General features: G+C 42.1%; 2 pseudogenes; both read right to left on the bottom strand.

Annotated features, from left to right (window-relative positions):
• Positions 1–5,270: 5,270 nt before the first annotated feature.
• LOC123062321 (F-box/LRR-repeat protein 14-like) lies at positions 5,271–7,864 on the bottom strand (annotated as a pseudogene).
• Positions 7,865–11,959: 4,095 nt separating this feature from the next.
• On the bottom strand, positions 11,960–16,089 carry LOC123062239 (putative wall-associated receptor kinase-like 16; annotated as a pseudogene).
• Positions 16,090–22,707: the final 6,618 nt, after the last annotated feature.

Genomic DNA, 22,707 nt, shown 5'->3' with positions numbered 1-22,707 from the left:
CCCCCTTCCTCCTCCCTCCCCCTTGGCTGTCGTTGGTGTAGCCCAAGTGGCGCCGGCGGCGACACACTACTCTTCCCCGCGTGCTCGGAGGCGGAGTCGTGGCTCTCTCCCTCCCTACGGCGGTGCTCCTTGGGCGGCTACGGCTTGGCGCGGGCTCAACGTTGCGGCGGCGAAGACGTTGTCTGCGGGGCGGTGTGGTGTTGCGGCCATGGCCAGCGACGAAGACTCTACACTGTCAATTTTCTCGCAACCAATAAGGTGGAGAGCAGATAGACTTGTGCAACCAACCACAACCGAGAAAAGCCCAATCGAAGTTATTTGTGGTGTGGAATTGAGCCTGAGAGACACCAATTTCTTGCAATTCGCTAAGCAACCAAGCCCAGAGTCATCGATGCATGAGCAGAAGCTTAAGGTGAGGTCAACCAGCAAGGAACAGTGAGATGAAAGCACAGAAAGGCCTTTGTTGTCCAGCTGCTTTCCATGTCCAGGTATCCAACCAAAGTAATCGATTTCCACTTTCCGCAGATTCGGGAAGCGGGCGCAGAATGATGTCAGCGCATTTGTAGCAGTGGGAAGACCGAAACCAACACGGATAGCGCCCCTTTGATTCCCCTCTATCTTGTAGAGCTGCTTTGACACGAGGGAAAGAGAATTCAGATCACTTGTCGTGGTGATCCTGTTGAGAATCTCTTTCACCAAAGCCTTCGGTAGGTCCTCCATCGAACAATTCAACTGTACCAATCATCAGGAAATATATATCAAGGTTCAGAAAACAACGGAAGAGTTCGACTCAAAATTACGATATATCAGAATAATAATGCATGTGAAGATAGATGGATATGACACTGGGGACATACACTCTTTACGGAGAATATACTACTGATGAACTTAGAGCAATTTCTGCTGTATCTGTGCCAAACATAATTGTGTGTTGTTCACAAGCATGGAGATTTATTAAAATAGCTAGCTCCATAAGTAGAAAATATCTGTTCACGCATCGGGAAAAAATGGCACTACAGGCGGGCCACATCATTAAATTAAACTAGCTACCACCATAAGTAGCAAGCAGAGCCTGAATAATGAACTAAGAAATAGAATGCAAAGAAACGTGCAGAATTTGAACCAACAACTTATTTGGAGGCACCTAGCTAATTAATAACAAGAAAACCAGAGCATATATGCAAATTAGTTAGTACTAGTAGCAATTTGTTGTTCAAGAAAGAAAGTAGGGAAATCAATCATTTTTCCCTACAACTAGAGAATAATACAGTAGTATTTGCTGCAACCCTAGGCGAAAAGCTTACTTTCTTTCTACTAGTACTACCTAGGAGAATGGCTTTACAACATTAATGAACTTTGAGCATTTTCTGTTGTATCTGTCCAAAACTTAACTGTGTGTTGTTCATAAGCATGGAGATTTATTAAAGTACCTTACTTAGGAAGAAAAAATGACGCTACAGGCAGGCCACATCATTAAATTAAACTAGCTACCACCATGATTAAGTGCGCTTCGGCATTTCCTATTTAACGCTGCATGTGCCGGTTATAGTTGTTTTCGCAAACCGGCGCCTGCAGCCGCATTAACTGGGCCTGGCCCATCTTTTTCCTTTCCTTCCTGTCGTGAGGACAGAAAAGGCGCGCTTTGGATGGGAATCGATCGCGCGACCTCACGGTCATTCGCCTCAGCACTAACCACCGCACTAACACGCACTAGTTGCCCAAATTACTGCTTCTTCACCTTTTCTTTACAACCATTCTTTTTTCCCATTTCTTTTTCCTTTTTATTCGAAATGGTTTTTTTATGTTTTTTGTTCTTTTTCTTTTTTCTTCTTTTCGGAATGGTTTTATATTTCTTTTGCTAATTTGAAAGAACTATTTTTCAAAATCGGTGAACTTTCTTTCACAATCGATGAACTCTTTTTCAAGATCGATGAACTTTTTCTAAATCGATGAACTTTTTTTCTAAATTGATGAATTCTTTTTCAAAACCGATGAACTCTGTTCACAATCGATGAACTCTTTTTCAAAATCGATGAACTCTTTTTCAAAATGGATGAACTTTTTTTAAATTCGGTGAACTTATTTCAAAATTGATGAACTCTTTCCCAATTTCATGAACTTATTTCAAAAATGGATGAAGGTTTCCAAATCTGTGAACTTTTTTCAAATCTCGATTTTTTTCTCTTTTTTTGTGATTCTTTCGTTTTAAGTTTTCATCTTTTTTTCTAAAGTCAACTGGGCTCTCGATCGAGGAGGGACCAGGCGGGGCGAGTTTAGCGAGAGACTGGGCGTCTGTCGCCACATGGGCCGGCCCATGATTCAGCGGCTGTAGGCGCCAGCTCGGATTCGTTCGTTTCTTGGTTTCATTTTTCGTTTTCTTATTTTGATTACGTTTTTGAAATATTCTAATTTACTTCAAAATTTAAGAGTGTTCGTCACACATATAAAATAAGATGATGCAGTGTTAACAAAATATTGGTGCAAATTTAAGAAAATGTTCATAACATTAAAAATAATGTTCGTGACATTTTAAAAATGTTCGGTTATTTCAAACATATATATTTGTGATACTTTTCAAAAATAGCTGTTCTGAAACTTCACAAATCAGTCCCAAGATTCCCTGCTTGCTTTTATTGTTTCTGCTCTATAAGAAATATTGTGAACCCTTTTTACTACGAAAGGGATTTTGAAAATATCTGCCTGCTATTTTCATGTGGCAATTTTTTATAGGCCATACAATGTAAAAAATGTACAGATAATTTCGAAAAAATTATGCCATTCAGAAAAACTTGTCCGTGGCATTTAAAAAAATGTTCACATGTTTCAAAAAATGTATTCGTGACATTTCAAGAAAATTGTTTGTGATATCTTTAGAAATGTTAGTATAATATCAGAAAAATTACGTAACGCAAAAAAAGAAAAACAACGTGTATTTGAAAATGTTTGACAATTATTCAAACATATATTTTAAAATATATTCATCATATACTTGAAAATCTGTCAATCTGTGTCGATAAATTATCACATGTGCATATGAAAAATGTACAACTTGTATTGAAAAAATTAGACATTTTTTTAAAGAAAAGAAATTAAATGAATGGAAAAGTGAGAACCCAGAAAAAACTAACGTAGTCAATAAAAAACACCGAAACAAAGAAGAAGAGGAAGAAGAAATAAACGAAATGGAAGGTTCTAAAGCTGGTCTGAACCGGTCTATAGAACCTTCGGGCTAAAAGCGACTCCAGGCTACATCTCGCACTAAGCAAAATATAACCGTGGTGGATATAGACGCTCCCAACAAGAAGAATTGCCGTGAGTAAGGGTGGACCGGCCAATTGAGCTTTTGGTCTTGGTTGGTATGAGAGACGATCAAACCAAGCTGAGCTGGCCCAGTATGCTCATTGGCACAACGGGCAGAGCACAGAAACTAGCGCCAAGGCTATATCTCGCTCACTGCAAGATGTAGCATGTTCTTGCCTCTGGTGTTGGGGACGCTCACGTCTTGGAACGGCCCACTAAACCAATTTTAAAAAGGTTCCAATAACCGGTACGCATCTCTACTCCTATAAAAAGCTGAGTTGGTGATGATGGTGTGACTGCCATCCATCGTTTACAACCGTTCGATTTACATCCAATGCATCTGAGACAAACTATATCAGTTTTGCAAAAAAGACCCCCGCACTCCACTCCTCGTTTGTAGATAACCCACTGCCTCTCAAGTTCAGCCACTCTCCCTCTCACCTCATCTAGCCATCTCAGGAAAAAAAATAAGAAGGATATGGAGAGGTCGTTGCTCTCGGCGTCGCCTGCCCCCAACGCCTCTCATGCCTTCTCTCGGGCCGCATTGCCGACCACCACCATGAGTCCATGACCCCCTCCTCCTCGCCATCTCCTTCGCCCCCTTCCAAGTCATCCCGAGTTACATTCATGGCGGTCTAGAACAAAAAACAAAATTGATACTCAAAAAATGATTTTTAAAGATCATTTTTTGCTAAGCACAATAAGTGTTATTTCTTCATGAAGTTTTGGATGCAGGTTGAACACTTGAATGCTTTTGTTTGCAAAACATTTTTTAATCTATTTTACCTACATTTACTATTCACCGGGATGCTTATGAGCTCTAGAGAAGAATGAATATTCGAAGAAATCTATCAATATTTGTTACACATGAGATGGCCCCATATACTTTGTCAAATAAACAACTCCCGGATCAATGCATTTCGATGTTTCGTGCAACGCACGGGCATCTTACTAGTTGGCTTTAGAACCTTTGAAGCGGATTTTTCCTCTTTGATCGGTGCAAATCAGTTTGTCTATACCTAAATCATTAATGAGACGTAGATCAAGATGTTTGGGACTTTGTAAAACAATTATCCGACTCTGATGTCAGCCTCCCTATCATGCGGCAAACAACACCCACGCGGTCACACCACACCCCTTTTGCGCAACAAAACACCACCCACCGTCGCTCCACGATTGGAGGGAGCAATAAATATTCCACGATCAGGTCGTGCACGAGCTAATGTAAAAACATATTCTCTCTTTTTATCAAGGAAAGGCACATGTTTCATTTTAGCTCAAGTACTTGTCAAGTATACAACACAAAGTATACAACCAGAAAAGTTGGCATCTTGATGGGCTCTGGTAATTTGCAAAGGAGCAATGTTGCTCTTGTGATTTCTGAATGAGCTCCCTCTGTAAATTACAGTACCTTCATGATCTCTGTACTAGACCGAGAAACCAAGCAAACACATGAATCTCAATAACTCATCGCTCAAATCAAATGGTGTCTTAGGGGCTGTTTGGATTGTGACTATGTTTGCCTTATGTTGCCACATTACTTTTTGCCACACTTGCTTAACTTAAGTTGCTCAAATTGTTAGCCATATTTTGGCTTGCCTAAGGGAATCTTGCCACACTTTTTATGTCTATTGACATGTGGGATTCACTGCTCATAAATTTTTTTTTGCCTTAGGTGTGGCTAGAATCAAACAGCCACCTAACTTGATCAAACTTGCCTAAGATGAGGTGTGGCAAAGTGTGGCAATATGTGGCTACAAACCAAACAGCCCCTTAATTTCTACTCTTGATGCTACTACCGCTGTACACTAATATAAGACGTTTTTGCAGTTCAGTTTGAACTGCAAAAACATCTTAACGTTAGTTTACAGAGGGAGTAGCAACTAGCACTATTCTTTTGAGAAGCAATCAAAGACATCCTCCAATAGAGTCGATATCAACAAAACAAGCATCAAAACTTGGACTATTGTTACTACATTGATCCATACCAAAATTGGCACGCGAACATAGCAGGCAGATATATATGTCTTCAAAATCACTTCCGCAATAAAAAGGGGTTCATGACATTTGCTTAAATAATACAAATAAGAAATAACACCAAAAGATCATATACTGCCTCCACAGCAGAAACAGGGAATCTTGGGGCCTACTGATGTTGGTTTCGAAACGGCTACAGAGAGTAGAAATTAAGCAACCAGAATTACGGTTGATAGTAATACACAAGTGGTGCCTACTATTAAAGTTTCATTAATCAATTGCCATCCAGAATTGATCATTAGAATGTCATAAAGGAAACTCGTTGCAGTAAAGGTAAAGGCAATAGAAAGTCCAGACAAGTGAATCTAGGTCGGATGATGCACTGCCTTGTCCAATGATGCACACTGAACAACTTAATGGCTTCAGCAGCAAATTCATACTAATTTTTTTGGAGACCACTTCACCAATAGCCGCCAAGACCAATTTTCTTCATAAGGGCATTTGAACACTCGCTGGAGTACTGAACTGACTTGGCAACACGCTGCGCAGCTTGCAGAGAGACCTCACCACAAGACTCGATGACCAAAGACTCTAACTTCTGTGCATATTCCAGTTCAGCCACTCCAACATCAGTAACGTTATGACACATCCGAAGTGTGAGATTACTCAAGCATGGGGTGTCCGCAATGAAGCGCATCTCAGCATCAGTTACCGCTTCACAAAGTATAAGCTCGAGTGTATCCAGATATGGTGAGGATGACAGGGCCTTCATCCCCTCGTCATCAAAGAAGTTGGCAGTATTTAGCACGAGAACACGAATCGGGCAGGACTGAATCAGCACTAGAAAACCCTGTTGTGTGAATCCTATTTCTGATGGCCAGTCAGCAGCACATCCTATAAAGTTGAGGTCTACCATCTGAAGCATACGACAGTTGAGGGCTAGAGCGTAAAGGCTGTTATCAGTAAATGACGTCATGGTCTCACAATAGTTGACATCACTAGTGTAGTGCTGCAGGTTGAGCCAAAGTGAGATGCTTTTAAGGTTGCTGCAGCTCCGAGATAATGCAATCATGTCATTGCCATTTAGGGCACAAACATACTCAAGGCAAAGCTTCTCCAATGCTTTACATTTCCCTAGGACAACACGAAGTCCTACTTCCGGCCAAGTTTTAATACGCGCCAACCTTAAGTCCTTCAAACTCTCACAGCAGAAATCATACAAATCCATGCTGTGAGCATCGTACGAGGAGTCATAGATCACATCACCGGTAAGACTATCATATCTTCCTCTTTTGCCCTCAAACTCAAACTTCTGGAGCTTCATCCATCCTGAACCAAACTTTAGGAAGTCATGATGATTGATACCTTTGCAATTCTTCACCACAAGCTCTTCCAATGGTCCATCCCTACCAAGGTATTCCAGCCACTCTACACTGTCAATTTTCTCACAACCAATAAGGTGGAGAGCAGATAGACTTGTGCAACCAACTGCAACCGAGAAAAGCCCAACTGGCGTTATTTGTGGTGTGGAGTTGAGCCCGAGAGACACCAATTTCTTGCAATTCGCTAAACAAGCAAGCCCAGAGTCATCAATGCATGAGCAGAAGCTTAAGGTGAGGTCAACCAGTGAGGAACAGAGAGATGAAAACACAGAAAGGCCTTTGTTGTCCAACTGATCTCCATGTCCAGGTATCCAACCAGAGTAATCGATTTCCACTTTCTGCAGATTTGGGAACCGGGCGCACAATGATGTCAGTGCTTCTGTAGCAATGCAAAGATGGGAACCAACACGGATAGCACCCCTTTGATTCCCCTCTATCTTGTAGAGCTGCTTTGACACGAGGGAAAGAGAATTGAGATCATTGTCCTGGTTATCCTCTTGAGAATCTCAGTCAGCAGAGCCTCCGGTAGGTCCTCCATCGAACAATTCAGCTGTACCAATCATCAGGTAATATATATCAAGGTTGAGAAAACAACCAAAGTGCTGTTCTCATCAAACTTATGATATATCAGAATAAATAATGGATGTGAAGATAGATGGAGATCACACTTGGGACAGACACTCATTACGAAGAAGTCCAACTAGTGATGAAGTCTGAGCACTTTCTGCTGTATCTGTCCAAAACTTAATTGTGTGTTGTTCATAAGCATGGAGATTTATTTTAGTAGCTAGCTAGCACCTTATCTGTCTCTAGATTGTTATTAGAAAGAAAAATGACAATTTGTAGCAGGGCCTGAATAATGAACTAACTAATTAAGAGAATGCAAAGAAACAAGCAAGAATTGACGCATGAAGACCCACGTGCTGAATCTGAACGAACAACTTACTTGGAGGCACCTAATTAATAACAAGAAAAGCAGAGCATATATGCAAATTAGTCAGTACTTGAAGCTCTTGGTTGGGCAAGAAATAAGGCAGGGAAATCAATCATTTTGCCACAGCCGATGCGTTGGATTCACAGGGTGCAGCTATTATTAATAGATAGATAAAGCCAATCTAATATCTGTTCATCAACTATAAATACAACTCAGTATTTGGTGCAACCCTAGGCAAAAAGCTTACTTTCTACTAGTACTACCTGGGAGAATGGCTATACAACATTAACTAACTTTATTTATGGACAAACTAAGAGAATGCAAAGAAACGTGCTGAATCTGAACCAACCAGGCACGCATGGAGATTTATTGTAACCAGGCTAGCTAGCAACTTATCTGTGTCTAGATTGGTGGAAAGAAAAAATGGCGCTACCACCATAATAAAGTAGCAAGAAGAGCCTGAATAATAAACTAAGAAAGAGAATACAAAGAAACGTGCTGACTCTGAACCAACTTATTTGGACTTTGGAGGCACCTGGCTAATTAATAGCAAGAAAACCAGAGCATATATGCAAATTAGTTGCTAGCACTTGTAGCTCTTGGTTGTTCAAGAAAGAAAGTAAAGGAAATCAATCATTTTGCCTGCCACGGACGATGAGTTCACAGGGCCAATCTGATATCTGCTCAACTAGAAATAATACACAAGTATTTGGTGCAACCCTAGCCAAAAAGCTTACTTTCTACTACTACTACCTAGGAGAATGGCTTTCCAACATGAACCGGATTGGTTTCCCCTATCTATCAAGAACAAGAAAGCGAATCAGAAAAAAAAGACCGTCTACATGTGGAATCGGGGAACCAACGCAAGGAAGGAAGAGGGAGGGAGGGAGGGGTCTCTCAGGAGAGGAGAGGAGAAGCGAAAAACGGCGGTACCTTACCTTGAGGCTTGAGCACGACCGGCCGCCGCAGCTTCTTTGATTCGGAGGAGAGGAGAGGAGAGGAGAGGAGAGTGTAAACCCTAGCTAGTCTCGCTCGTCTCTGTGGGCTGCAGCGGCGCCACGCTCACATGGCCCAGCCAGGGACCTTGTGCTGCGGGCCGACGGGCGCTATGTTCGGCCTTCTAGACATTTTTCTTTATGAAAAAACACAGAAAAAACAAAATCTACAGTTGCTCAAAAAATTTATTTAAAAGTAAGAAAACAATGTAGAAAATATAAAAGAAATCCAGGAATTTTAACAAGGTTCATGGTTGAATTTTCTTTGTTCGGAATTTCATGGCATTTTCAATTTTTGTTTCACAAACCAATTTTTTTTAACGGTTTCAAAATTTGTTCGGAATTTCATGAATCTTCACAACTTCAACAAATTTGCTTGTGATTTTCTAAAAAGATTGTTCACACATTCAAAGAATGTTCATGCTCTCAAAATTTATTTTGGGTTTTCAAAAAATGTTTCCTGTCTTAGGACGTTTGTTCACAAATTCAAAAACAATCGCACTCTTTCAAAATATACAACTTTGAAAAAATGTTCCTCATTTTGTTTTAAAAATGCACGCTACAGTAACTAATTCCGGTTCACTACATTGCCATGGTTTAATTCGCTACAGTGACTGACTTCGGTTCGCTATAATGGCGCGGTTCGGTTATGTGGCTCTGGTTGGTTCAATAAGGTATAAGCTGCCTTACAATCCACAATGCAAGTCAACTCCGGTGGCTAGGAACATGCATTCACCAGAGACTCGTTACAAGGTCAATTCCTCGCCAACGCGCTGCGGTTTTTAACGATTTTTTTTCATCCAACGGCATCACTAGATGTGATGCCGCCTAATGGGTAAATAACTTCGGTAAGGATAGTCAAGACATGAGGAGATGAAGATTTATCTCAATGTTCACTTCCATAAGGAACCTAATTAATCACCATTGGAGAGGTGAGGTAACCATGAAGTTCCTCAAACACCACTAAATGCTCGCATTCTTCTCCACAAAGTTGGTTTCTCAATCGTCATGTCTAGCTTCATCCACCACTCCGAAGATGGCAAGTTTCACAATGAAAGTGTATGGTGCCCCCATGTGTGTGTTTTTTGGTTAGTAAGGACAATCCATGTGGACTGGTGTTTGTATTGAGTTATACTTGAAGGTTTATCCATAGACAATGCTTTGAGACCATATATTGGATTCTAGGTTGAAAGAAGAGGAAAATGAAAGAAGATGGAATCCTTGTGTGCGACTCAAAGGTTGTCTTGCTCTAGCTTGTGATTACAATATAATTTTTGGTGACATGCATGAACATGTTGTTAGTTATATGTATGGTCAAAATTTAGCACATAATACAAGGAGGACCAATAAATCAGGACAGACGTAGTAGCTTGCATGGTCTTTCCCTGCAATTTTTATAAGGTCTCGTCTCAACGTCAAGTGTTTAACAATCCCGAAACATTTTCTTTTGATAACATAGGATGCGGGTACAACTTAATTTAGTACACCCTTGCGGATGAAGTCGTTGTCGCGGAAGGTCTCGAGGTTGTCTACCATGTTGGCGAGCGTCGACATCAGCAGCTCTTGACGCCATTTCTCCATGCCAGGGAAGTCACAATACTTACCAGTCGACGGGCTCGTTGTTAGATAATCTTGTTAAAGATGGTTTATTAGTGTTAGCTAAGTTGATTAGCGATCAGGTATAGAAGTACTATGTACTAGTTGGTCTAGTTTCTGTAGTACGTGTAGGGCTCGGAGTAGTAGTCTGGTTAGGATTGGTTAGCCGTGTCCTAGTAGTTTATTGTCTACGTGAGTCAAGGTGTAATACAAATCTTGCGGAAAAAAAAGGTGTAATACAAGTCCGTTTATGATTTGTACGTGTGGCCGTGTGCGTTGGGCTGTGTATATATACATATGCCCTGCGTGAGTTGTAACATCGTGTGGAGAAAAATAGAAAAAGCAATAAAGAGAGGAATTTTTAGGGTACAAGAGGTACCTTTGGCTATCAGTTTTTGTGTCGCGTGTGTTCGTGATTTGATGTCGTGGACGTCCTGCAGCTCGCCGTCGGCCTCGGCTCGGGCAACCAGAGGAGGGAAAGAGATGAGCAGGTCGGGCAACGGCTTGGGGCTCGTGGCGCTGCTGGTGCTCCAGATCGGGGGAGTAGATGGGACATGAGGGGCAGAAAAATGTCAAGGAAGAAGAAGGGGACAAAGGGTGTCCTCGTGGCTGGATTTGGCCAGCGGGGAGAAAAAGATCGAGCGTGATTTAATTTGGAAAATGTTAACGTCCACACGTGCACGCCTCCATCATCATTCATTTTGCCACGTATGAATAGATGACATCAGCAGGAATTTTTTTGGTTTTCGGCTTAAAAATGTTGTATCTTCTAAATAAAAAAGCGAACTAAAAATCCGTTTTCACCATTAAATTCGTCTCGACGAGATCTTCAAAACTAGACCCCATGTTGATATGTTTCGACGATTTTTTTTTTTGCGCAGAAGTTGCCATGATGTTTACACTGCAGTTGCCATAGGGCTTAAATTAAAGTTGCCATGTGGCAATTTTAGTTTGTAGATCATGGCAATTTTAGTATTTTGATGATGGCAACTCCAATACTTTGATCATGAAAATTGTTTTTTGTATGAACCATGGCAATTTTACATGCATGTATCATGGCAATTTTAGTTTATGGTTCATGGCAAGTCTAGTTTCTTAATTCCTCGTTTTATAAATGTCAAAATTTACTTTTAAATGTAGAAGAAAATAGCTGAAATATATCATGACAACTTCAGTGTAAACATCATGGCAATTCATATGCAATAGACATGGCAACTTTTAATCTAAATTTTTTTTCATCAAAACATATCAACATGGGATCTAGTTTCGAAGATCTCATCGTGAGGGATTTAATGGTGAAAACGGATCTTCAATCGGATTTTTCGTTTAAGAGATAAAACATTTTAAAAACTGAAAATCCAAAAAGATTTCTACATGCATGCATGCAATGACGTGGCAATCTGTTTGCATTAGAGATCTGTGGTGCGTCTCCTTTCCTACCACACGTGTGGCAGTTAGCGGCGTCCTTTAATTTACCCTCCACCATAGTGAGAGAACGATGGGACCCTCGAAAACAGTGGCAGGTCACGGACCACATAAATTTCATGGGGCGCCAAAAGTTTCGGCGGCTGATTCGGTGCCTCCTACTCGACCACCGACTCTAACACCAGCAACGTCTCTCTGCACGAAAGGCTTCCCCCGCTGTAGAAATGGTCAGGGAATCGCCGGGTGAAGTGGGCTAGAAATTGAGTAAAAGCACGCATATTTCTACCTCTCTTTCATGCGCACGGATCACGGGCAGGCATGTGCGGCAGCGATGGTTGCAACCACAATACATTTTGCTATCCACAATTTCGCCTATATACATATATAACATGTGGATTTTCGCAAAAAACAATATATACCATGTGGATTCAAATATGTTCCATAGATAACAGTGTGTGAGAAGTACATATGGATCGAATAAAACTGAATAAAATACACACAGATGCAATAGTGCTAACCAGAAAATAAAGTGCACATCGTAACAAGCTTAATCCCAGTTGCAGATGCGAGGAGAAAAATGTTTAGAAAGGGATGTTTGTGAAGAACTCAAGCATGGAAGGCACATCCTTCAATGGATATCGTGCATGTCTTAATCACTTAGCATAATAAGAACTTCTTGGGTTTATAGGTTGGTTCTCATTTTCTCCTATAGTATACCCACTTAATTCAATTTCATGACCGCTGGTTGGCTCTCCACCAAGAAGGCTTTCTGCATTTGCCTCCATGTCAAGTTGTAACCAAGGATGCACTGAAAGCTTCCTCAATTTGTTGAGCTCATCGGCAACCTCTTTCATTGAGGGCCTATTGATACCATGCATATCTAGGCATTGCTTTGCTAGGTCTGCAAGTCCTATCAGCAATTCCATGCTCTCTTCGCTTTTCACATGGCTCGCCAACATATCATCTAGATTATTGTTCTTCATAGCACACAAGAAAACCAATGACAAGCTTCTTTGCGTCTCCGAGACCCCTCGAGCTTTAGTGGCAATTGGCCTGTGAGAATCTCTAAAAGGATAACTCCGAAACTGTACACATCACTTTTGTCTGTTAGCTGACATGTTTGCATGTATTCAGGATCAAGGTAACCACAAGTACCTTGAACTATTGTGACAAACTGCTCTTTGTCAGACGGGGCTAGTATGGAGGTTCCAAAGTCTGACACTTTGGCCATATAGTTATTATCAAGCAAGATGTTGGAACTTTTCACATCACCATGAATTATTGGAGGAGACGCATACGAATGCAGGAAGCTGAGTCCTTCGGCTGCTTCATGAGCAATTCTTAAGAGAGTGTTGAAGGAGATTTTTAGGTGGTTCTTGCCATGGATAAGCTCGAATAGTGTACCGTTTAGGACAAACTCATATACTAGAATTGGAACTTCAACCTCAAGGCAACAACCCAAGAGTTTCACTATGTTCTTGTGATTGATTTGGGACAAAATAATGATCTCTTGTCCAAATTCTTTCTTTTGCCTTTCATCAGCCAATGCACATCTTTTAACTGCAACTGACATCTTGTCCTTCAATATCCCTTTATAAACTGTTCCGTTCCCACCTCTTCCAAGTATTCTTCTATTGTCAAAGTTGTTAGTTGCATGTATTAGCTCATCTTCTGAAAATACCTTGAAGGCAAGACCTTTCTCTGATTTCAACTTATCAAACAAAAGCATGCCTCCATGCTGGCGAAAATACTCAAGCTTGACTTTATTCAGTTTCCTCTTTTGACATATCAATTGTCCCCAGAAGATAGTGGCCATGATAATAACGATTAGGCCAAATAATCCTATTGTAACTCCTGCATAATAATAATGTCATATGAGACAAACATTTTTGTTTGATGAAAATGGATAGATAGCAAACCATTCGTCATATATGTTGGTTTATTGTTTTATTTTATTTTCATAACTTTACTTCTGGTTTTATTGCTTGAGTCTACTTTGCACACCTCACTAAAAACCGTTTACTCCCTCCTTCCATCTATATAGGGCCTAATGCGTTTTTCAAGACCGCCTTTGACTATTGATAAGATTAATAATACATGAGATATATAATGTGAAAATTATATCATTGGAAGCTTCTTTCACATACGAATTTGACGGTATGCTTTGGGTAACTTGCATGTCATATATTATTGCTCTAACACTTGGTGAAAGTTAGCCTTGAAAAACGCATTAGGCCCTACACATATGTAGATGGAAGGAGGGAGTAGTTCGCACCTTCAAGCCCAAATACCATATCACTGAACCCCTTTGGGGGATGGGGTGGTTTGGTCAACTGTGGGTCCACAAGTGGCATGCTTATGTGGCAAAAGCCAAACTTAATGCACGGGATTCCCTCTCGAGCATCTCCTGCAATAGCCCCTAAAATAACCTGCAGACCAAGTAGGGGCTTCCCCTACATTTTCAGCCCCAAAAAAGCCTCCGACTTAAGAAATAGCCACTTTTTAGCCCTATTTTAGTATTACATATGGAACCCACTCGTTAGTGGCTCAATTTTTTTTTCCTTTTTTGCTTCCATCACTCTCCTCAGTCAGGCGTGCGGTGGCGGGAGGAGGTGGCGGAGCTGTGTCAGGCGCTGATGCTGGGAGCTCGAAGGAGGCCGCTGATGGATAAAATGGAGTTGAGGAGGTGGAAGGAGGCCGGATGAGGCCGGCAACAGGGAATAGATATGTGGTTGATCCACATGGGGTGGGAGTGGCAATGTGGCATGTGCTAGAGCGGCGGTGGGGGCGGGGGGACCCAGAGGGGGGCCGGGAATGGAGGAAATGGAGTTGATGTGGTGGAAGCGGTCCAGATGCGGGTGGAGAGCGAAAAAATACCGGTGTTGGGAACACAGGCGTACGGTGGATGATAAACGAAAATTCCTTCCTACCTCTTGTACATGTCGGTAGGAGCTCAAGGAGAAAGCTCTTAGATGTGGGGCTATGAGGGGTTGTCTAGGGGCCTCCAACCTCACTACAATAGGGGTTTGGGCCACCCTGAAATTTTGGCTTGGACAAAGACCTTCTTGAGGTGTTTTTTACCACTGACGCAAATAAGTGGGATTTGAATCAATATGTCAATGTCTACTTATATGATAAATCCAGGCTTGGTTGTGCTCTTTCCCACGTAAGTATGCTAGTTGTTTTTAAATCATGACTTGAGGGTACAAACTAAACAATTTTTACATTGTAGGTGCAAAGTATATCTTCAGGCAATAATTGATTTGTATCAAAAGTTTCTTTTACTCTGAATTAAATGCATACAAAAATAAAAAGTTTTAGCTAGTGATCTCACGTATTTGGGTGTTACCTATTATAAATTTGGTGTCGGTGTTGCATGTTTTGCTTTCGTACACATAAACTTTCCCTCGTCTGCAAGAACACCAGTGCCCTCCATCAGTATTGTGGCAAAATCCATCTGAAGGACATTGATGGTCCTTCTTGCATTCGTTGACATCTACATTAAATTAGCAAAAATAAGCATTAGAATTTGGTAAACACAATTCATTGGCATCCGTAGCAAATTAATTAGTAGCATACCTATGCATCCATCTAGAAGATAAGGGTTCCCGTCATACCCAGGGATACAACTGCATGTGTACCCTAGATGGTTGGTGGAATTCACACACTTGCTGTTGTTGCTCAGGCATGCATAAGTACCCATGTTATTCCATTGGGCATCTTCACAAGAACTCACATTTCTTATAGCCCAATCAATCACCATAGGTACCCGTCCAAGGTATGTGTCATTGAACACGGTGTTGCTTATGTACGAAGTGCTAAAGTTGAATCCTGTTGTCTCCATCAGCACTGCATAGCTGCACCGGTTGAACTCCCAGATTTTACTTGTGTTGACCGACTTGAAGAAATCTGTATAGTAGCTGCGCATCTTCTTAGGTATCATAGTCTGGGAGCAGCCGATACCAGAGCACGATCTGTCTTGTAAGTCTGGCAGACCACGGCATGATGCGACGCCATAGGCTTGGTAGCCCGTTCCTGTGTCATCGGTGTCACTCATGAAGGCAAGAGCATTGCACCCGATGACCGTGAACTTGTTGTGGATGTCAGAGAGCCGGTAGGGAAACGAAGGAGCAGGACTGATTTCGTCGACAACCATGGAATTGCCGAATTCCTCCATGCTCGTGGTGGAGTTGTTGTAGCAGTACCCCATGATGTTATTCAGTACCCGGGCCGTGCTGTTAGTCAAGGAGATGCTAAGCACCTCTAAGGTGTACTTGAATGGCTTCGTGATGCCATCTTGGACCTTACAGCTGATGTCAAAGTCTTTTCCGAATGAGCAGCCTGGATCGATACCAAATGGGTATGGTATCTCAACATCGCCGCACCACCTTCGGCACTCTGAACTTGGAGCCGCAGTTCCAGGAGCGTATTGTGCTACAAGCAGTGTGAGACCGAGGCCAAGACACAACAGTGCTTGCATATTCTTCAACTAGAGAATATGTAAACATGACACGGTCAAAACTAAAGTGACACCTTTGTTAAAAGAAAGCAATCGGTAGCATGAAAAAAATGTAGACAATACTAATATTATTGTCCATGACTCATAGAGTGCTTCGATCGGGCCATGGAAGTTTTGTTTGTGTGAATAAGTGGATAAAGGAAACTTTGGGTGAGGTCCGGACTTATGTTAAAATTGCAAGAATTTGGCCACTCCAGAAGTTCATAAGAATCCAACAAGCTCACCTTTGTTATTGTAGTGATCACTAGGGATTCCCACAAGCTCACCTTTGTTTTTTTAGTGATTAATAGGGCATTAATCACTAAAAAACAAAGGAGAGCTTGTGGGAATCTTTTGAACGGCCCTATTAATCACTAAAAAAACAAGGTGAGCTTGTGGAAATCTTATGAACTTCTGGAGTGTACTCAAAAAGGAGTTACTTTACCTTCCCCGGCTTAGTGCCGGAAGGTTATGGAAGTTGGTGAACTCATGGCAGTAACTGGTGTACTCAAAGGAGTTACTTAACCTTGAGCAAGAAGACATCCATTAATTATGATACACGAGTTGTCAACCTTACAAATAGAAGTAATTAATTCTTTTGTTTCAAAGGAATACAAAGGAATTTAGAGTCTTGGGAGCGGAGCTATGTTGATTCAGAGTCTTTGAGAGGGGTAGAACTCGTATAGTTTTACCAATTAGCCGTCAAGTAATAAAAAACGGAAAGAGGAGCTCAAAGCTGACAAATAAAAGGCACATCCAGCTGGTAACACATGCATGTTAACAGAGCTCACCTGAAACGACGATGGGAAGGGCTTCAGTTCTCCTCCTAACAGAGGAAAAATCACGTCTTCTCCAAGAGACAGATTGCTTCAGTGTGTAGTTGTGTGTTGTGAAGAAGAGCCAACGCCACGCTTACATACATAGTATATATTTCGCTCGAGCGGTCGAGCCTACCTACTGCACACATTCTATATCTGCCACTAGGTCTAGGGAAATGGTCGCATGGCCGACTTTGTCTTTCCATGGCTAAAACAGACGGTGTTGACTCTGTGCTCCATCAACTTGTAGTGTCGACTTTGCTCTTGAGGCATTGGTGCAGACTTTGCTCTTGGGTTAGATGTGGCCCCACATTGGTGCAGATGCGTTGCTAGTAAATTGTATTTTTATTTGGCGACGTAGGTTGATGTGGTAATAAGCCTATACAAGTGACACTTGGCTAGGAACAGACAGTTGACATCTCTGCACGTAGTTTTGAATCTGCTGGCATCCGGAACCTATCGAGATACACGCAACAACTAGACACGCTGGCGCTGGCTGATCTCATGCATGATGCAGCTCACGGATGTACTTTCTCTTTGAGAGCAAGGCAGCTAGCTCGTACGCCTTATGCTTATTGGTTTTCCGGCCATGACGAATGGATGAACCTGCGGTGCGGCCCTCGCCCGAGTTAAAACTGCAAGAAACTATCATATTTATGGCTAGGTTTGCAGAAAACCACCAGCTCGTTAATCTATTGCAAAAAACACTGTAAAATCACTTAAGAAGCAAGTTTAGCTGTGTTTGAACTCATTTCCGATAGGTGGGCCCCGAAAATGCTTATGTTGCATAACGGCCAGGCAGACGGCGCCATTTGGAACGAAACGGTCAAGACGCCGCGCCAGTCGATTGTCGCCAGACACATCCCCCCCTCCCTCTCTCTCTCTCGCCCCTCTCCTCTCCGTCCCCTGCTCCGAGTGATGGCGAACTCGCGTGGCGGTGGTGATGGCGGCGGCGATGGTTCTGGTGGCGGTGGTCCTGCAGATCCAGCCGAGTTATGTGGCAGTTCAAACCCTTCGCAAGCTGCTCCTCCGCAGCCGTCGTCGCCAAGACCATGCAGGGAGATCGGGCGGGCAACCATCAGTACGCATCCTCCTTCGGCGGCTTCTAGTAAGATTCCTATTTCCTTACTCTGCATCTGCCCTGATTTGGGCCTCTAGGGTTAGGGTTCTAAGGTCCATCTTATAGGGTTATAGGATTAGGGCTCGGGTTATGAATTTGGTCAGTGTACTGCTTAGGATTGTCGAATTAACATGCTATAGCACGGTATTACTTCTTGTATGTAGTTCTAGGGTTGTAGGGTTAGTATTGTATGCAGTTTTAGCACTGTATTAATATGTTATAGCATTGTATTAGTTTTAGCACTGTATTAACTTGTTATAGCAATGTATTTACTTCTTGTATGTTATAGCACTTTATTACTTGTATGTAGTTTTAACTGAAATTTTAACTCAAGTTTTAACTGAATTTTTAACTGAATTTCTAACTGCATTTTTACCTGAAATTTTACTGAATTTTGTACTAAAGTTTTCACTAAACTTTTACTGAATTTTGACTGCTTGTTAACTGAACTTTCTTTTTATTTGTAGCTTGGATGATGAACTGTGGGAAGTCAGATTCCATTTCTTTGGTAGAGATAATCTTGAAAGAAGCACAAATTGCACTGATGGAGCTTGAAGGATATGGAGTTGGGGACTTTATGTATTATGTCAGAGATCCAGGTGTTGGGGTTTCAGGAATGTAAGAACTGACAGATGATGACAAGGTGGAGGAAATGTTGGATGACCTAGCTAGCAAAGGAAAGACAGTGGTAGACATAACAGTCATGAGAAGTGATGCTCCAAGAGCTAGTGATTTGAACATTGGACATGTTTGTGAAGAGCAGGTTCCATTAACTGAAATTGGTCTGCCGATGGTGTATGAGTTTGACACAAGAGGTGTACTGTTCCCTAGCCCAACAAAGCCACAACTAGTGCAGTGCGGGTCATGAACACACATGAGAGTCCTTTTATGAAGTTGAAGGGTCCAGCAGTACCAGAATTTGCAATGGATATTGGTGCAGAGAGGCATGCGTATTTCATGGAGTAAGACCAAGAGCAAATTGAGCAACTGATGGAGCAGAAAAGGAATGAAGAGATTGAGCAGTTCAGGAAAAATAGGAAAGAAAGTGAGAAATGCAAGACAGTTAAAATAAAACATCCAGACCTAATGGCTAAAGATTGCACTGACAGTGATAGTGACACATAGTTACTAGCAGATCAGGATATAATTGCTAGGATTGAGGCAATGAAGAAGCACAGAGATGATCCACTTCATCATTTTGAAGGGGACACTGATGTGGATGAGCCATATGAATTAGATGAGGAGGAGGAGGCAGTAGAGGAGGAGGAGAAGGCAACAGAGGAGGATGAGGGCAGCAGCAGAGGAGGAAGCAACAAAGGAAATAAAAGAAAAGGCCCAACCACAAGATCTCATGCAAGCTTGGATGAAAATTGTGGAGGAAGATTGGTTACCTTCATCTGATGATGAGAGCAACCCTAGTGACCTAAGTGAGGAGGACAATTAATGATGGGTCCCAAAAACCAATCTTGAAGCTTCTAGATGATTGGAAGAGCAGGGCTAAAAAGAAGCCCAGAGTTGGTATGATGAGCATAGGGAGAACTCACATGAGCAATTTATGAGGAAACGTTGTTTCCTAGATGTGACCCAGTTCAGAGGGGCACTACTTACCTTTCACATTTCACAGAATAGGAATTATGCCTTTCATAGGAACTGTCCAGACATGATTATAACAGTCTGCCTAAGTGAGCATTGTCCTTTTTTTTCATTGCAGCTTCCAAGATTCACTACTACAGGATGCTGCTAACGCGACACTACGGTCAGAGACCCTTCGACGAAACTGCGTGCGATGCAATAATCGCAAACGGTGATGTAAAAAACCGTCAAAAAATATGCAAAATGTTTGGGATGACAGATGCATCAAACACGGTACAGAATTTAGTTGCGTGTGCGATGAGGGGCATACGGTTTAGTTCAATGAACTATTTGTGATGAGGCAGAAGAACAGAAACGGGCCGCCAGATGAAGGTGTGTGCGATATACAGCATACCGCTACTAGGGAAAAGCCTACCAGTAGCGCGGGTATTTGGCCTAGCAGTAGCGCGAGGTGCCGCGCTACTGATAAGGCGCTACAGCTAACATGTAGCAGTAGCGCGTGTCATCCCACGCTACTGCTATACATGGCTAGCAGCAGCGGGCTTTGGTGCCATGCGCTGCTACTAATAGCTGCAGCGCTTTTAGCTAGGACGCGCTACTGGCAAGAGAGTGCTACTGCTAACTTTATTCCCCTCGCTACTGCTAGTTTGATTAGTTTCTATTTCTTTTCTGTATATTTGCTTTGTATTTGATCAGGCTTTATACAATAATCTTTAGCATATCAAACACATACAAATGTAATCATAGCATATACATACAGATAGTCTCATCAAATCATGTCATCAGCATAATCATCATCCAACACAAAGTGGCCTCTCATCATCATCTCGAAAATAGCGATACAAGTCTCGATTACTTGCAACTACATCGTCATCCATCTAAACAATGATATACGTGAGAAGAGCTATCACTATGAGTGAGAGCGGAACTATGCAGTACATGAGTTCATATCCCTCTCTCGCATTAGCGTGAACCTAAACTAACTACTAGCTGTCGCTCGGAAACTGGAAACCGGTACACCTGGGCCTGACACTCCGGCCACTCATCGTATACTCCTGGCGTTGCACTTCTTCGTCATCGATGATCTATGCACCTGCATCGTCACATGAGTCGATGATATGCAACATACATAGTTGAGAAACAGAAAGAGACAGACTTGGCAAAAATAGAAGCAACATATCATCGTTGCTAGCCATGTTTCCTACGATTAAATCTAGTCAATTAACTCTAGACCTAATAAAATGAATAATGACATAAAAAAGGCATATATTTTGCAGGAACGTTGACTCCTTCCCGGTGCGGCAAATCCCTGGCACTCGATATGTCCTAGTTTGTAGCACAAGTCGTGCCGAAATTCACGAAAAATTTCGGCATGACCTTTGCTAAAAAGTGGACAAATCAAGCACCTAAAATTTGCCGGAACGGAAATGAATCAACATTCCGGCAAAACATAGGCCACTCGGCTTCATTCCCTAGAAACAACAAAAGGCCACTTGCGCACAATCGAACCACTTCAATGAAAAGATATAACATGGCCACTTCAATGAAAAGATATAATCAACAATAAAAGTCTAGGAAGAGATCATCTTTAAAATAAAACTTGCCTGAATTCTTTTCCTAGAAAAATAGTGGTCTTTTAAAAAATCAAAAACATTTGCAAAATGACCTCACTAAACACTTCTCTGCCTAGGACAGAACCCAAATTCTGTCCTAGCTATTCCTCACACACACACACACACACACACACACACACACACATTATTTTCTCTAACCCTTCTCTGCCTAGGACAGAACCCAATTAAATTGCAAAGGAACTCCATTTCTCTAACCCTTCTGACCTAATGCTCTAAAATAAAATTTTCCTCTGACCTAGCGAACCTAGTTAACCTAGCTTGTTAACCTAACGAACCTAATTAACCTAGTTAGTTAACCTAGCTTGTTAACGTAATGAACCTAATTAACCTAGCTATTTAACCTAGTTAGTTAACCTAGCTAGTTAACCTAGTTTACCTAGATAATTAACCTAATTAAACTAGTTGTGGCGAGGGAGGCAGGGGCGTCGATGGTGGCTCCGGTGGTGGCGAGGGAGGTAGTGGTGGCGAGGGAGGCAGGGGTGTCTCCGGTGATGGCGAGGGAGGCAGTTGTGGCAAGGGAGGCAGGGGCGTCGATGGTGGCTCCGGTGGCGCCGAGGGCGGCTTCGGTGGCGTTGATGAGGCCATGCGGCCCCGGTGGCATCGACGGCGCGCGGCTCTGGTGGCTCCGGGGGCATCGACGTCAGCAGGAGATGGCGGTGAAGTGGGGCGATGGCGAATTGGGGAGACGGCAGCGAAGTGGGGCGATGGCGAATTGGGGAGACGACAGCGAAGTGGGGCAAGGGATTTGGGGGAGAAGGTGGCCAGGGGGAAATCGCTTTTGGGTTAAGTCAAACTTAGCGGTAGCGCGTTTCTGAAAAAGTGCTATAGCTAAGTTAGTGACATCGATTTTTACTAAACGCGCTATTGCTATAGCTATGTATTTTCCTTTTCTTTTCTTATTTCCTTTTCTCTTTCTATAGTGGGGGTCTAAACACGCGCTACTGCTACATTATCTATAGCGCCTCTTATGAACAGACGCTACTGCTATGCCTTTCTCCATTTTTTCCCTTTTCATTCATTTTTCTTTACATTTTATTTTTTTCCTTTCTCCTTTTTCTATTTCTTTCATTTTTGTTTACATTTCTATTTGTTTTTCATTTTATTTTCTTTTCATTAGCAGTAACGCCTTTCACGGTAAACGCGCTACTAAAATAATCTTAGCGGTAGCGCTGTTTCTACAAGACCGCTACTACTATATGTAGCATATCGGCTTAGTAGTGAGAATTTTAGTAGTAGTGCGTTTAAAAGGAGGCGTGCTACTGCTACGTGTGTATCTGTAGCGCGTTTAACCTGCACGCACTACTGCTATTTCGCAATAGCGCCCATTTTTAACAAACGGTACTGCTAAAGTTCTATGTATAAGGTTTTCCCTAGTAGTACGGTTCACTTGTATGAACTGTTTGCGATTGATGAATTCATGCTGACGAGTTACCTA

This window comes from Triticum aestivum, chromosome 1A (genome assembly GCF_018294505.1).
Source record: "Triticum aestivum cultivar Chinese Spring chromosome 1A, IWGSC CS RefSeq v2.1, whole genome shotgun sequence".
Lineage (NCBI taxonomy): Eukaryota > Viridiplantae > Streptophyta > Magnoliopsida > Poales > Poaceae > Triticum > Triticum aestivum.
This window is presented reverse-complemented; position numbering and strand designations above follow the sequence as displayed.